This window comes from Typopeltis vanoorti, chromosome 25, assembly GCF_054136105.1.
Source record: "Typopeltis vanoorti isolate ZY-2024b chromosome 25, IOZ_Tvanoo_1.0, whole genome shotgun sequence".
In the NCBI taxonomy this organism is placed as follows: Eukaryota; Metazoa; Arthropoda; class Arachnida; order Uropygi; family Thelyphonidae; genus Typopeltis; species Typopeltis vanoorti.
In genome coordinates this window covers 36,534,799-36,547,782 of record NC_143573.1, presented here as the reverse complement: position 1 = coordinate 36,547,782, position 12,984 = coordinate 36,534,799, and the positions used below count along the sequence as shown (strand labels likewise).

At 35.1% G+C, this 12,984-nt stretch overlaps 1 protein-coding gene across 2 annotated transcripts in view; it reads right to left on the bottom strand.

Annotated features, from left to right (window-relative positions):
- Positions 1 to 12,984, bottom strand: part of LOC150092667 (putative protein tag-52) — a 177,256-nt gene that overhangs the window by 145,087 nt on the left and 19,185 nt on the right. The window contains exon 1 of one of the 2 annotated variants that reach the window (XM_090414639.1): positions 12,315 to 12,423. The exons of the other annotated variant lie outside the window; for it this stretch is intronic. The gene's annotated coding sequence lies outside the window, so the exon portion shown is untranslated. Of the gene's footprint in view, positions 1 to 12,314; positions 12,424 to 12,984 lie in introns of those variants that run through there. 2 annotated transcript variants of the gene reach the window in all.

Here is a 12,984-nt window from a genome sequence, read left to right as displayed (position 1 = left end):
TAGATTAGCTGATGAATGAGGAGGAAGTTAGTGTCATGAGGAAAGAGCCAAAGGATAATAGTATATCATTGTATGGGGATTTGATCATTAGATGTGTCATGATTAATAAAAATACATAAAACATGCATGCTTTCCTGGAGGAAAAATGAAACAAATGATGCAATGCACAGAAGAAAAGGGTAAGCATTAGAATTAGTGGTAGTTGTGGGCACAAATGATTTAGTTGATGAAAAAAAAAAAGAATGTTGATAGAGACTTGAGGAAGTTATTGTGGAAAAAAATGAATAATAGTTTTGTTGGAAAGTCATTAGCATGTTGTCCAGATATGACAATGCGAACTGAGAAGAAGAGCAGAAATAATGAATAGCAAGTTGGATAAGTTGCATGAAGCAAAGGGGGGGATTCAGTATGTGAATCTTGGAGCGATTTGAAGGAAAGTTGGAATGGTTTAATGATGGATTGCATTTGAATGGGTTTGGTGTTGGGCATTTAGAAATGCTCCTGTTTGCTGAGAAGGCACAGAATCAAAGGTTAATGCAGCAAACAATCTAAGGGTACTAGTGAAGCAGGATGGCACAGCTAAATTGGTTATACGACAAGAAGAAAATGGATGCGAGGTTGAAGATGTGGTTGTGGCTCCATAAGTTGATGGAATGCATAAAGGATGAGACATAAATAACGATTAGAGTCAGATTCAGGGAAACAGAAGTGGTCAGACCGAAGAGAGAGAGATGTGATATAGCAGCTAGAACAGAGGATGTTAGTCGTTGGTAGAATGGCCTCAAACACAGAGAATGTTATGTTTGTAGACAAACGTAAGGAATATTTGAAATAAGAGAGCTGAGTTTGTAACACTGAGTCAGTATGCCCAAAGAATTGGTGTAAGTGAAACTTGGTTGTCTGAAGATAATGTGATGTCAGGAATAGAAATGGAAGGATATATCATTTTCTGGAAGGAGAGGAAGGTGAAAAGAGGAGGGAATGGAGCTGTTAATGATTGCAGAGGAATTGTACCCACAAAGAGTGTGAAAATTGATAGTACATGCACAGATTTTGAATCTGTGTGGTGTGAAATTGAAATTAACAGGCTAGTATATCTGGTAAGATGCTGTTATAGGCCAAGGAATGTACAAAATACTGTGTTCAGGCAAATTGATTTGGGCATGTAAAAAAGTAATCCTGATGGTAGACCTGAATTACAGGAATATAGAATGGAAGGAGAAGATAGTATACAGGAACAAGGAGAGCGAGTCCGTTCAATTTCTGATTGATAAACATCTTAAGCAAAATGTGACTAAAGCAACTAGAAGCTTTTAGTGTTTTGTATTTTGGTGATAACTTCACAAGATGTAGTTGTTGATGAGCTATTAACACTGCTGCCAGTTGATGTGAGTGATCATGAGGTACTTGTTTGGGAAGTGGTGAAACAAGGAAAGGTTACTGCCAAAAACTGATATATATGGAACTATACAGTGGGTGATTATGGGAAGCTCTATAGACAACCTACATCAACATGTTGGATAAATAAGCTGTCAAAAGATGTTGACAATGCACAGAAATTCATTAGGCAACATCTGGCACAAGTAATGTATAACTGCATACCAAGGATTAAAGGAAGTAAATAGAGTGAGTAGGAGTGAAAAGGATGAACAGTGAAATCAAGCAAGCTACATTGGAAAAGAAAAGGTTATGGAGGAGGAACAAGACAGTTGGTGAAAATCAGATCCATGAAAAGTATAATAGTATACAACTGCAGGTTAGGAAGACAATAAGCATGGTAAAGAAGGAAAAAGTATGAGGAGATTTGCTGGTTGCACCAAGTTAATAAGTTAATTCAAGGTAATTCTTCTGCTATATGGCAAGCAAGAGGGAAAATATAGAAGGTTGGCACTAGTGGATAGTCATATCAACAGCATGACCATTGCAAAAGATAAGTGGAATTACTGAATGACCACTTTTATCGGTGTACATCATACTGGTATAAATGATGCCATGTAGAAGGGAGACAAATATTAGGATTGGAAGTGAAACAATCAAAGGTAGTGATTGGATTAGATGTTAATAGGGCTGTGGGAATGGATGACATAACTCCACGTATTTTTAAGGAATGTGCACAACAGTTAGTAATGCCTTTGACCTGATTATTTAATGAAAGTCTTACAGTGGGTAAGGTCGCTATGGAAAGAAGGCAAAATAGTACCACTCCACAAGCATGGTTCTAGGACAGAAATTTCCAATTATAGACCAGTCTGTATAACTGCAGTTGTAGTCAAGATGTTGGAGAGATTGGTTAGGAAGAGAACACAAGATTAGGTTAATACATATAATATTCTTTATGATGGTCAGCATGGATTTGTAAAGGGTAGGCCTTGTTTCAGCAATTTAATTGCATTTTATGACAAGGTGATGAGTGCGTTAGATAAGGGAGAATCATATACAGTGATATTCTTGGACTTTGCAAAAGCATTTGATAGACTATCACATAAGTGGTGTAGAAGTTTCAAACGACGGGAACAGACAGTATATTGGCTAGATAGATTAGAGATTTTTCTCTGAACAATACCAGCGATTTGTGTATGATGGAGCAGTATCTCAAAATAACCAGTGGCATGCCTCAGGGTTCTGTTCTTGGGCCTTTGCTGTTTAACTTGTTTGTAAATGATATGTTCATGTGGAGATCTTAAACTGTTTTCTGATGATGCAAAGCTGGGAAAAATTATAAATAGTGCCACTGATATTAATCCCCTTCAGGAAGATTTGAATAGACTTTCGACTTGGACAAAGGAGTGGAGTTATAGTTTAATATTAATAAGTGCAAGGTGTTGCATTTTGGAGTACATAAATATAATACTGCATACTATAATGATGGTGCTGTACTGCAGGTAGATGAGATTCAAGATTTCGGAATGATGGTTGACAGCAGACTGAAGTTTAGAGGGCATATTGCAAGTGTTGCAAAAACTGCACATTGTAATGCCAATGTGATGCAAAGTACTCTAACAGGTAGGGATAAGGTGGTGGTTGTGCCACTGTATAAAGCATGAAACCATATTCAGTCCTGAAAATATCTTCAGAAGATAGTACAACAACACCAGGCAACTCGTAGCAAAGGTGGACCAAGCTAACAACACTCCTATCTCAGTATCTCCCATAATGCAAAACACATCTCCTTGTGGATATGTATAATGTTATGCATTAAGGGATTGGCCACTACCCAGACTAGTTTCGACCTTTATTGAGGTCTCTTCAGTGGGAGCCAGGCCCAGAGGTGGAGATACTAGGCAGAAGTAATAGTGAAGTCATCCTTACCTATAGGAGTTGCCAAAAGGTGTACCACCTTTTTTATTAAATTACTCTGGATTTAGAGAAAGATGTTGAAAGTTTATTTTTCGCTTGGTTAGACTATAATAAATTTAGTTTATTATAGTCCGTTATGAAGATATTTTCAGGCACAAACTTTGTTTGCTCACACTTGAATAAAGGATTAAACTAAATTTATTATAGTCTAACCAAACGAAAAATAAACTTTCAACATCTTTCTCTAAATCCAGAATAATTTAATAAAAAAGGTGGCACACCTTTTGGCAACTCCTATAGGTAAGGATGACCTCGCTATTGCTTCTGCCTGGTATCTCCACCTCTGGGCCTGGCTCCCAATGAAGAGACCTCAATAAAGGTGGAAACTAGTCTGGGTAGCCAATCCCTTAATGCATAACATTATACATATCCGCAAGGAGATGTGTTTTGCATTATGGGAGATACTGGGATAGGAGTGTTGTTAACTTGGTCCACCTTTGCTATGAGTTTCCAGGTGTTGTACCACCTTACTGGGGTAAGGTAGTACAACACCATATTCAGTCCTGAAGATTCAGGCACAAACTTTTTTTTGCTCACACTTGGATAAAGGATTAAACTAAATTTATTATAGTATATTTTTTACATGGAGAATTGTCAGTGAATGGAATGCATTACCCGACTGTGTTGTTAATGCAAGTAATGTTAAGGATTTTAAGATTTGGTATGATAAATATATTGTCAGTTGAATGACCCTCCCATTATGAGTCTGCTGACTCCATGGAAAGTGTAGTAATAATATCCTTGTTTTTAATATGATTCTGCCATATTAAGTGAAGTCATCAATCACTCCCCTAATCTTTCTCAGAACTCTCATATCTAGTGTTTCATTTGTAACCCAGCTACAGCTAGTGTAGTGTTTTGGCTAATTTCTCTCTTACTCCATATAAATTTATTCAGTTGACTTTCTACCATGCCAGCTTTGCTAATTCTGTTGTCCATTTCCATATCTTCACTAAAAATTGTGGCTAAATAACTTAAATGTTTAGTTTGTTCTAAATTCTCTATTCAAGAGAATTCAAGGTTCTCTATTCAAGATGCATTTTCAATATTCCTGCCTATTTTCAAAGTCTTTTGTTTTAGAACTTTAGCATCTGTACCTGTTTTATATAGCGGTATAACATCATCTGCATAAAATAAAGAGCTCAGATTAACATCTCCAAATTTGATATCAGCTTTAATGCCTCTTTCCTTCGTAATGTGATCCATATATATGAAGAACAGTGGAGATAATGTGTACCCTTGTTTAACATCAAACCATTTTCCTGTACACATTCAATTCTATCTGCTTACAACTCAAATGCAGACTATATATTGCTTATATAATGTTCCAATTACACCATATAATATTAACACTTTGAACAGCTGTTCTCTTGGCACCTTATCATATACCTTTTCCAGATCCACAAAATTTAAATACAAACCCTTATTGCATTTTCCATGATTTCTCAACTATTTGATTTAAAGTGAAAATCTGATCCTGACAATCTCTATTTGGCCTAAACCCAGATTTGTCTTATCCAAGTTTCCCCTTCCACAATTTTTCTTAGCCTTTTTCCCCAATATGCTTGCAATCTTACCAGGAACATGCAATTGGTCAATTCCTCCATAATTCTGTACATTAAGTTTCATTTCCTATTTTATAGTTGGGTAATATCAGAGTTCTATGCCAATCATGTGGAATTCACCTTTCTAGCCAAGCTTTCTGAAGTGTAGCTACTGTAAAACTTTCATACAGGAATCCCTCACTTTGAAGGTTTAATGTATCCTATGAACACATCGTGAAAAGCGAAACTGTGTTAATTGAACATAAGGGGAAAAAAACAAAAAACAAATTGTAACTCATATATATCCTTAGGAAATCTTTACAAAATGTTGTTTAAATACATTTGTTTTTACTATTTTAACTGCCATTATAGCTATAAAGGATAATAAAATGTGTTTAAAATATTTAAAAGAAATAATATGTATTTAAAAGAAAATTCTGAGAAATACTTGAACAAGATATTTCACACTGAGTTTCGTTTGTTTTTCTGTGTGTACAATTTGCAATAACAGCTCATAACTTTGCCTATATTCCAGTGAATTTGCATGCTGTAATCTAGACCAGGATCAATATCCATAAACTGTTCTTTAAAAGTTTCACAGCCCACAACAATGATTCGAATTTTTTTAAAGTTCTCTTTGTTGGTACTTTTATCTTCCGCTCTTCATATACCCACTGTTCACTGATGTTAATGAGGTCATTATCATCCTAATTCAAGAATGAATGCAACCCAATACTGAATGCAACTTTAATCATTTCTGAACATTTACTGAATGAGACAATAATTTGCACTGATGCTGCCTCATTCAGTCCAAAGTCACATGTAGTTTTTGCTTTCTTATCACATGAGTTTACATTCATGTCTCTTAACTTATACAAGTTTTTGTTCAAAATCAGTGTTTCTCAAACTTCAGACATCTGCGTACCCCTTCTTAAATTTTCATTATTACTAAGCACTCCCTTATCAAAATAATAATAATAATAAATAAATAAAATATATTTCATTGTAAATGTCTATTTTATTTTAATTTAGATGTACATGTAAACAAAAAATATGATTTATTTTTAATAGAATAAACTTTATAAAGATACCATAAATTTTCACTTACTTGAAATAATTTATCATCAATGAGAGGAGTGAAATTGCTTATGGCAAGTTAAAATTTCAGCAAAATTTTGCTCTATAGTTGTTAATTTCAATCTCAGATGCGGTTCGACATCTATAATCCATTCCTCTTCGTCTTAATATCTACAAGGGCCGAAAATCCAACTTCGCACAGATATGTACTTGGAAATAGAGAAATGAACCTTAGAGCTTTATCTGTTAATTCAGGAAATTCATTCTGTATTTGTAGCCAAAATGATGATAACATATTCTTGCTGTATTTATTTTTTTGGAAACCATCAGAAGCTAGTTCTAAAAGTTGTTGTTGTTCTTCTATTGACGAGACCCTTTGGCATAAATTTGTTTATATTGAAAGGGTATCTTATCCACTCAATATTAATGTCCAATTCAGGGAAATGCTTTTCTAGATTCATTTGTAAGCTATATACTGAATTGTGTAAGAATATTTATATTAAACATTTTGCACGTATCTGTCAGATCAGCTGCGAGCTCCGCAGGGGTAAAGGCAATCCCTTGATATACTCTTGCCACATATATCAAAGGATTGCCGCAATTAATTTCGGCGTGTTAATCAAATCCCATGTTAAGCAAAACCACATTAAGCAAGGGATACCTGTACAGTAAATATATCTGCCAAGTATGCTAATTGACTGGGCCATTTCCAATTATGTAATTGCTTTTTCAATTCAAACTTTTCATCAAGAAAACCTTGTAGTTCATTCTGAAGTTCAAATAAATGAGTAAGGACTTTTCCACGAGAAAGCCAACGAACATCAGTATGGAAAGTAGTTGTGTATAGTTGCTTCCCATTTCTTTGCAAAGTTGAGAGAAAAGTCTGGTGTTTAGAGGACAGCCTTTAATATAATTTATGATATTTAGAGATTCATCAAGAACTTTTCTTAGGTCTGTAGACATCATATGTGTAGTCAAAGCCTCCCTGTGTATGCAGCAGTGTGTCGACTTCGCATCTGGTGCAACAGCTTGAATCCTTGAAACAAGCCCTGTTTTAGATCCGACCATGGATTTCGCTCTGTCCGTGCTTATTCCAACACAACTTTTCCAATCAAGCTTGTTTTGATGCATAAAGGTATTTATACTGTTGAATATTACTTCTGCTGTTGTATGTTCTGGCAAGGGTTGGCAATATAAAAAGTCATGAATTTTTTTGATTTTTTTTCGTACCTAACGAATACTAGAAGATTTGCAAAATTTGTAATGTTGGTGGATTCATCTACCTGCAACGCATAATAACGACTCTTACGTATAATAATGTTTGTTTTATATTTTCAGCCATTTTAGTGATACTTCGATGAACAGTACTATTTGAAAGGCAAATCCGATCAAAAGATCTTTTTGCATTATCTTTGATCATAATTTCTGCTACAGGCGTGACCAAAGTTTCACCAATTGTTTCTGCTGCACCACTTTTTGCTATTAATAGCGACACACGATATGAAGCTTCTAAAGCCTTCATATTTTCACCTTCTGACATGATCGACATCACTTTTTGAGATTCTTTTAAATTTTTTAGTTTATTTTGAAAAAATTTGACAGGTTTGTCCTTGTAGTCATTAGGTTGATTCAAAATGATGATTTAAATGAGATGGAAAAATGATGATGTTCCTCTTCATTTCTCGTCCATGAAAATCCACATATTAAGTAATTTATATCATACAAAGTTTTCTCATTTTCTTCCTAGTTGGTTCTTTAGAGATGTCAGATGACACTCCTTATCAATTTCACTTAATCCAGATACAATATCAACGTTTTCTTGTTGCTGACAGCTACTTGTATCTGCTATGTTCCTCTCTTTTGTGGATTTTAAAAATCCAGTCTTTAACCAATGATCCATACTTAAGAATTTGAAAGCTAAAAAAATTACTGTATTTAACAAACAGTCCTTCAACAAATGGCTAGTGAAAGCAGAACTCGAAACAAACAGCAATGGTAGGCCAGTAGATATAAAGCAGCTATGAAGACGTTCATATGATTGGTGCAGTATTAACAGAAGATAGCACTACTAAATCACAAAGGCAAGCCGACAGTTGAGTTAAAATGCTAATTCTCTTCAACCAAATTCCTTATATAATATCTGAAACATTCACTATATATTTCTTGAGTTTTGCTTGAGTCTACTAGACGGCATTTTATGTTGGAGGGGACATGCGATTCATTAGTTAGTGCCATTTTTATCCCAGTTGTCTCTAATTGCAAGATTTGTTAAGAAACATATTACACAGCCTGCAGATGTCTCTGTACCTTTACCAGTGATACAATAGGAACGTTTTACGATCTTGAACTTCACGGATACATTAAATTTTATTCCATGCGTCAATGATGCATAGCTGAAAATTGCAACGGATCCTCTGAAGACCTTTCACGTACCTCCGGGGGTACACGTACCACACTTTGAGAAACACTGCTCTAAATGATAACTTGTCACTTTTTATCATTGTCGTCAATGTTTTACTCTTTCTTCTATCCACATTCAAATGGTGAAGGATAATTTAATATAAAAATGTTTATAACAAGGAAATAGACAATTATGTCAACACATGTTCATTTAATGGTGACGAACCACAATACTTACTATGCTCACAAACCATCTGCACTATATCTTCACACTGTTATGAAGTTGCATCATTTGAAATTAAAAGCAGCTCTAGGCAAAAACATCATGAATTAATTAACAATGAATAAGTTCACAATGGTGTGATGCCGCTGCATGTTTCCCTTCAAGCAGGAATTCCCATGACAGGGGTGCTAAAGGGTCAAAGCTCTATAACTGAGAGGAGACCTCCACATAGCCTTTAAAGGAATGCGGAGAACCGACCAGGGCTTCTGACCTAATGTCCAATCTTCACCTTCTCGTGGTGCACACTGTGGGTATCTACCTGGATACTGAACGAACGAGGATGGGCTGGCAATTTGGGATTTAGCCGACCAAATTGTATTCTTATTGGTTAAACCAAAATAAAAAATGATGGTACAAGATGACAAAATTTCATGCCGGCTGGGACATCGCCCGGTTAAACAAGGACCCCGTTGTTTTCGCCAGGGAACCAGGGCGAACAGCAAAAAGTCAGCTACTGGAACAAATCTGAAAACACACCCCCAACTCAACACCACCAGAGTTAAAGATCAGTACTATCAACATAAGAAGCCTGAATGACAAAGAAATGGAGCTAGCTGAGGAATTAGATAAGTACCAGATTGACATAATAGGGATGACTGAAACGAAAAAGACAAAAACTGGTGAGATCTTTCTGAGCAATAAATACAAAATGTTATATTCAGGCAATGACAATCAAGGAAAAGAAGGAGTAGCCATAGTATTCAACACAAAATACGAGGCTGATCTTCTTGAATGGTAGGCATTCTCAAGTAGAGTGATGTGGGCAAATATCAGAATGGGGAACTGGACAATGAGACTTATTTGTGCCTATGGTCTCACAGAAGGTTCTACTAAGGTAGAAGTGGAGGAATGTTTTGATGCTTTAGAAAAAGCAACTGACACAATGAAAAAGGAAAAGTTGGTCCTTGATGGGGATCTGAATAGCAGAGTAGGAAATGATTGTCAGAAATACAAAAATATTTTGGGAAAATTTGGAGAAAAGAGCAAAGCTAAAAATAATGGCAAATACCTGTTGGATTTCTGCTCGAGACATGGACTGGTTATTACTAACACCATGATCCAAGACAAAAATGTACACAAATTCACATGGAGAGAAGAAGCAAGGAATAAGAAAAATCTCATTGACTATATTATTGTTGATAGTGATGTTTTCTCCTTATTGCAGGACACGAGAGTGTACAGAGGATTTGAAATTGGAAGTGATCACTATTTAGTCTTGAGCAGGATAAAATTGAATTTCATATCGAAAAGAATAACATGTAAGAAAGTTTTAAAGCTAATAAAAATTGAGCAGCTCTCAGATGTGAACTGTAGACTAACATACACAAAGATTATTGAAGAAAAAATTAAAGAGTTTGAGAACAGGAACCAAACCTTGGAGATTCAGTGGCAGACCTTGAAGAAAACCCTCATTGATTCAGCCAGAGAGACATGGTGAGGTTGTCTGCAAGTATAGAAAAATCAGGACTCTATGGTGGACAAAAGAAATTAAAGAGGCAGTGAAGGAAAACAAGAAAATATATCAAAAATTCCTGGCAAATAAGGCAGCTTTTGCTCTTAGAGAATACAGAGACAAATGTAAGAAAGCGAAACACTGTGTAAAACTAGCTAAACAAAAGTCATGGGAGGACTTTGGCAAGAATATAGAAAATAAATATCAAGAAGGTGGCAAAATATTCTGAAGGTTGTTGAAGAAGCTTAGAAATGGAGGAAAGAGTGCTGTAAAAGGAGTTAGAGATGATAAAGGTGACATGAAAACAGGAGAAAAGGATATCCTTGAAGTATGGAGTAATTACTTTGAAAAACTGCTAAATGAAACAAGTAGTAATGACAGCATAGTGATAAAAAATACTCAACAGGCATACAGTCAGGAATACATATCCATACTTGAAGTAGAAAAAGTCATCAAAGGCTTGAAATGTGGAATGGCAGCTGGAGTAGATGATATTCAACCAGAAATGCTGAAGCATGGTGGTAAAAAAGTCTTACAGTGGCTGCATTGCATAGTTCAGAAAGCCTGGACAGAAGGGACAAATTCCCGATAATTGGAGTAGAGCTCTCATAGTACCCATATATAAAAAGGGAAATAAAACTGAATGTGAAAATTACAGAGATATTTCCGTACTGAGTGTTCCTGGCAAGATCTATGCAAGTATACTTGAGAAACGGTTGAGAAAAATTGTGGAAAAAAAGCTTGGTGAAGAACAAGCTGGATTCAGTCCAAATAGAGGCTGTCAGGATCAGATCTTCACTTTACGACAAATAGTTGAGAAAGCATGGGAATATAACAAAGATCTGTATTTAAGTTTTGTTGATCTCGAAAAGCATATGACAAGGTGCCAAGAGAGGAGCTATTCATTATGCTACAGCTATATGGTGTCAATGGGGCATTATATCAAGCAATACTTAGTCTGTATTTGAGTTGTAAGTCGACAGTTAGAATTGAAGGATGTACAGGAATATAGTTTAATGTTAAATCTAGTGTGAGACAAGGATGTACATTATCCACTCTGTTATTCATTATCTATATGGATCACATTATGAAGGAAAGTGGTATTAAACATGATATCAGAATTGGAGATGTTAATGTCAGCTCTTTGCTTTATACGGACGATGTTATACTTCTAAATAAATCTGCTACAAGTTTGCAAGATTCCCTGACTAAATTGAATAACTGTTGTAATAGATATGGTATGAAGGTCAGCATTAAAAAGAGAAAGACAATGAAAATAGGTAGAATTGTTGAAAATGTCAACTGTGTTGTGAAAAGGGAACCTGTGGAACAATAAAACTTTTCAGCTACGTAGGCACGATTTTTAGTGAAGATGGTAAATTAAATATGGAAATAGACAACAGAATCAACAAAGCTGGTATGGTAGGAAGGCATTTGAATAAATTCATATGGAATAAGAGAGAAATTAGTCGGAACACTAAATTAGCTGTATACAAGACAGTCTTCAAACCAGTTTTAACTTATGGATCTGAGAGCTGGGTCTGAAGTAAAACACTTGACCAAAGACTAGAGACTGCAGATATGAGAGTCCTGAGAAAGATTAGAGGTGTGAACAGATGGCATCAATGGCAATATCATATTAAAAATGAGGATATTAGAAAAGAACTTGACATTGTCGGCATCCAGGAATGCGTTAACAGAGCTAATCTCAGGTGGTATGGTCACTTAAACAGAATGGGCGAGGAAAGATTAGCAAAACAAGTGTTCTCTGCCAGGTTGGCAGGTCAGAGGAAGACCAAGATATAGGTGGATTGATATGGTACAATGTGCCTTAGACGATAGAAATATAAGATCTGATAATAATAATATTGGAGTCTTGAAAAGTAATACTGTTTTGGAGGAAAATTGTTGATAGGAAGTTAGTAATGATGTAAATTTTTCATGTAGTACTATCATATCCTGTACACCCCTTGATGGTACATGTCAGGAATTTATGTAAATTGATGATGATGATGTATATTATGTCCCTTCCAAATAGGAAGGGAGCATTTTTATGTTTTTAATATACAGTATGTGGTATTGAAGTTCGAATGTTTTGGGGTAAATTTTATTTGTAAACTGTCTTAAGATATAGAAAATAGATATAAAAACAGATCAAAAATACAAATTTGATTTCAAATTGCATATATATAAATCTTACTTGCTTTTGAAATTTTGCCTTACATTCAAGGGGAGAGGGGATCTAGAAAGTTCTGATAAACACCTAGAACAAAAATGATATTAAAGCAACTGATATAACCACAAAAAAGAATGTACTAGTAGCAGAGTTATGAAGGTAACTTATGTTCTATTATCCTTGTATGTTCTTTCTTGTGGTAATATCAGTTGCTTTAATATCTTTATCAGTTTTCTAGGTGTTTATAAAAACTTTCCACCCCCACCCCCCCTCGTCAATCATTTGGTTTCTCCACTCAGTGACTGCATGGAATAAACAGATGTTACCACCTATTTTATTCAAACCAAGAATTAGAGGATATTTGGATAATGTATTTAGTTAGCTACTGTTCTTAATACTACAATAAAACTTATTTTTGTTTGCATGTATGCAGTAGTGTCTGTAGGAGGGAAGATGTTTTTCATTATACAAAGTTATTTTTGTTCACTAATTATTATTAAATATAGTATATACACTAATTGCCTTTGCACTGTATTTAGTGATACAACAAAGCTACAACTGAAGATCAAGGATGGCTGGAGAAGTTTCATAGACCAAACTGTGAGGAACGTTTTAAGTGAATTTTTAACCTGTGTTAAATAAAGTGGAGTGCTGTCAATTTATTAACCATGTGAATTTGAAAAGAGTGTTATTT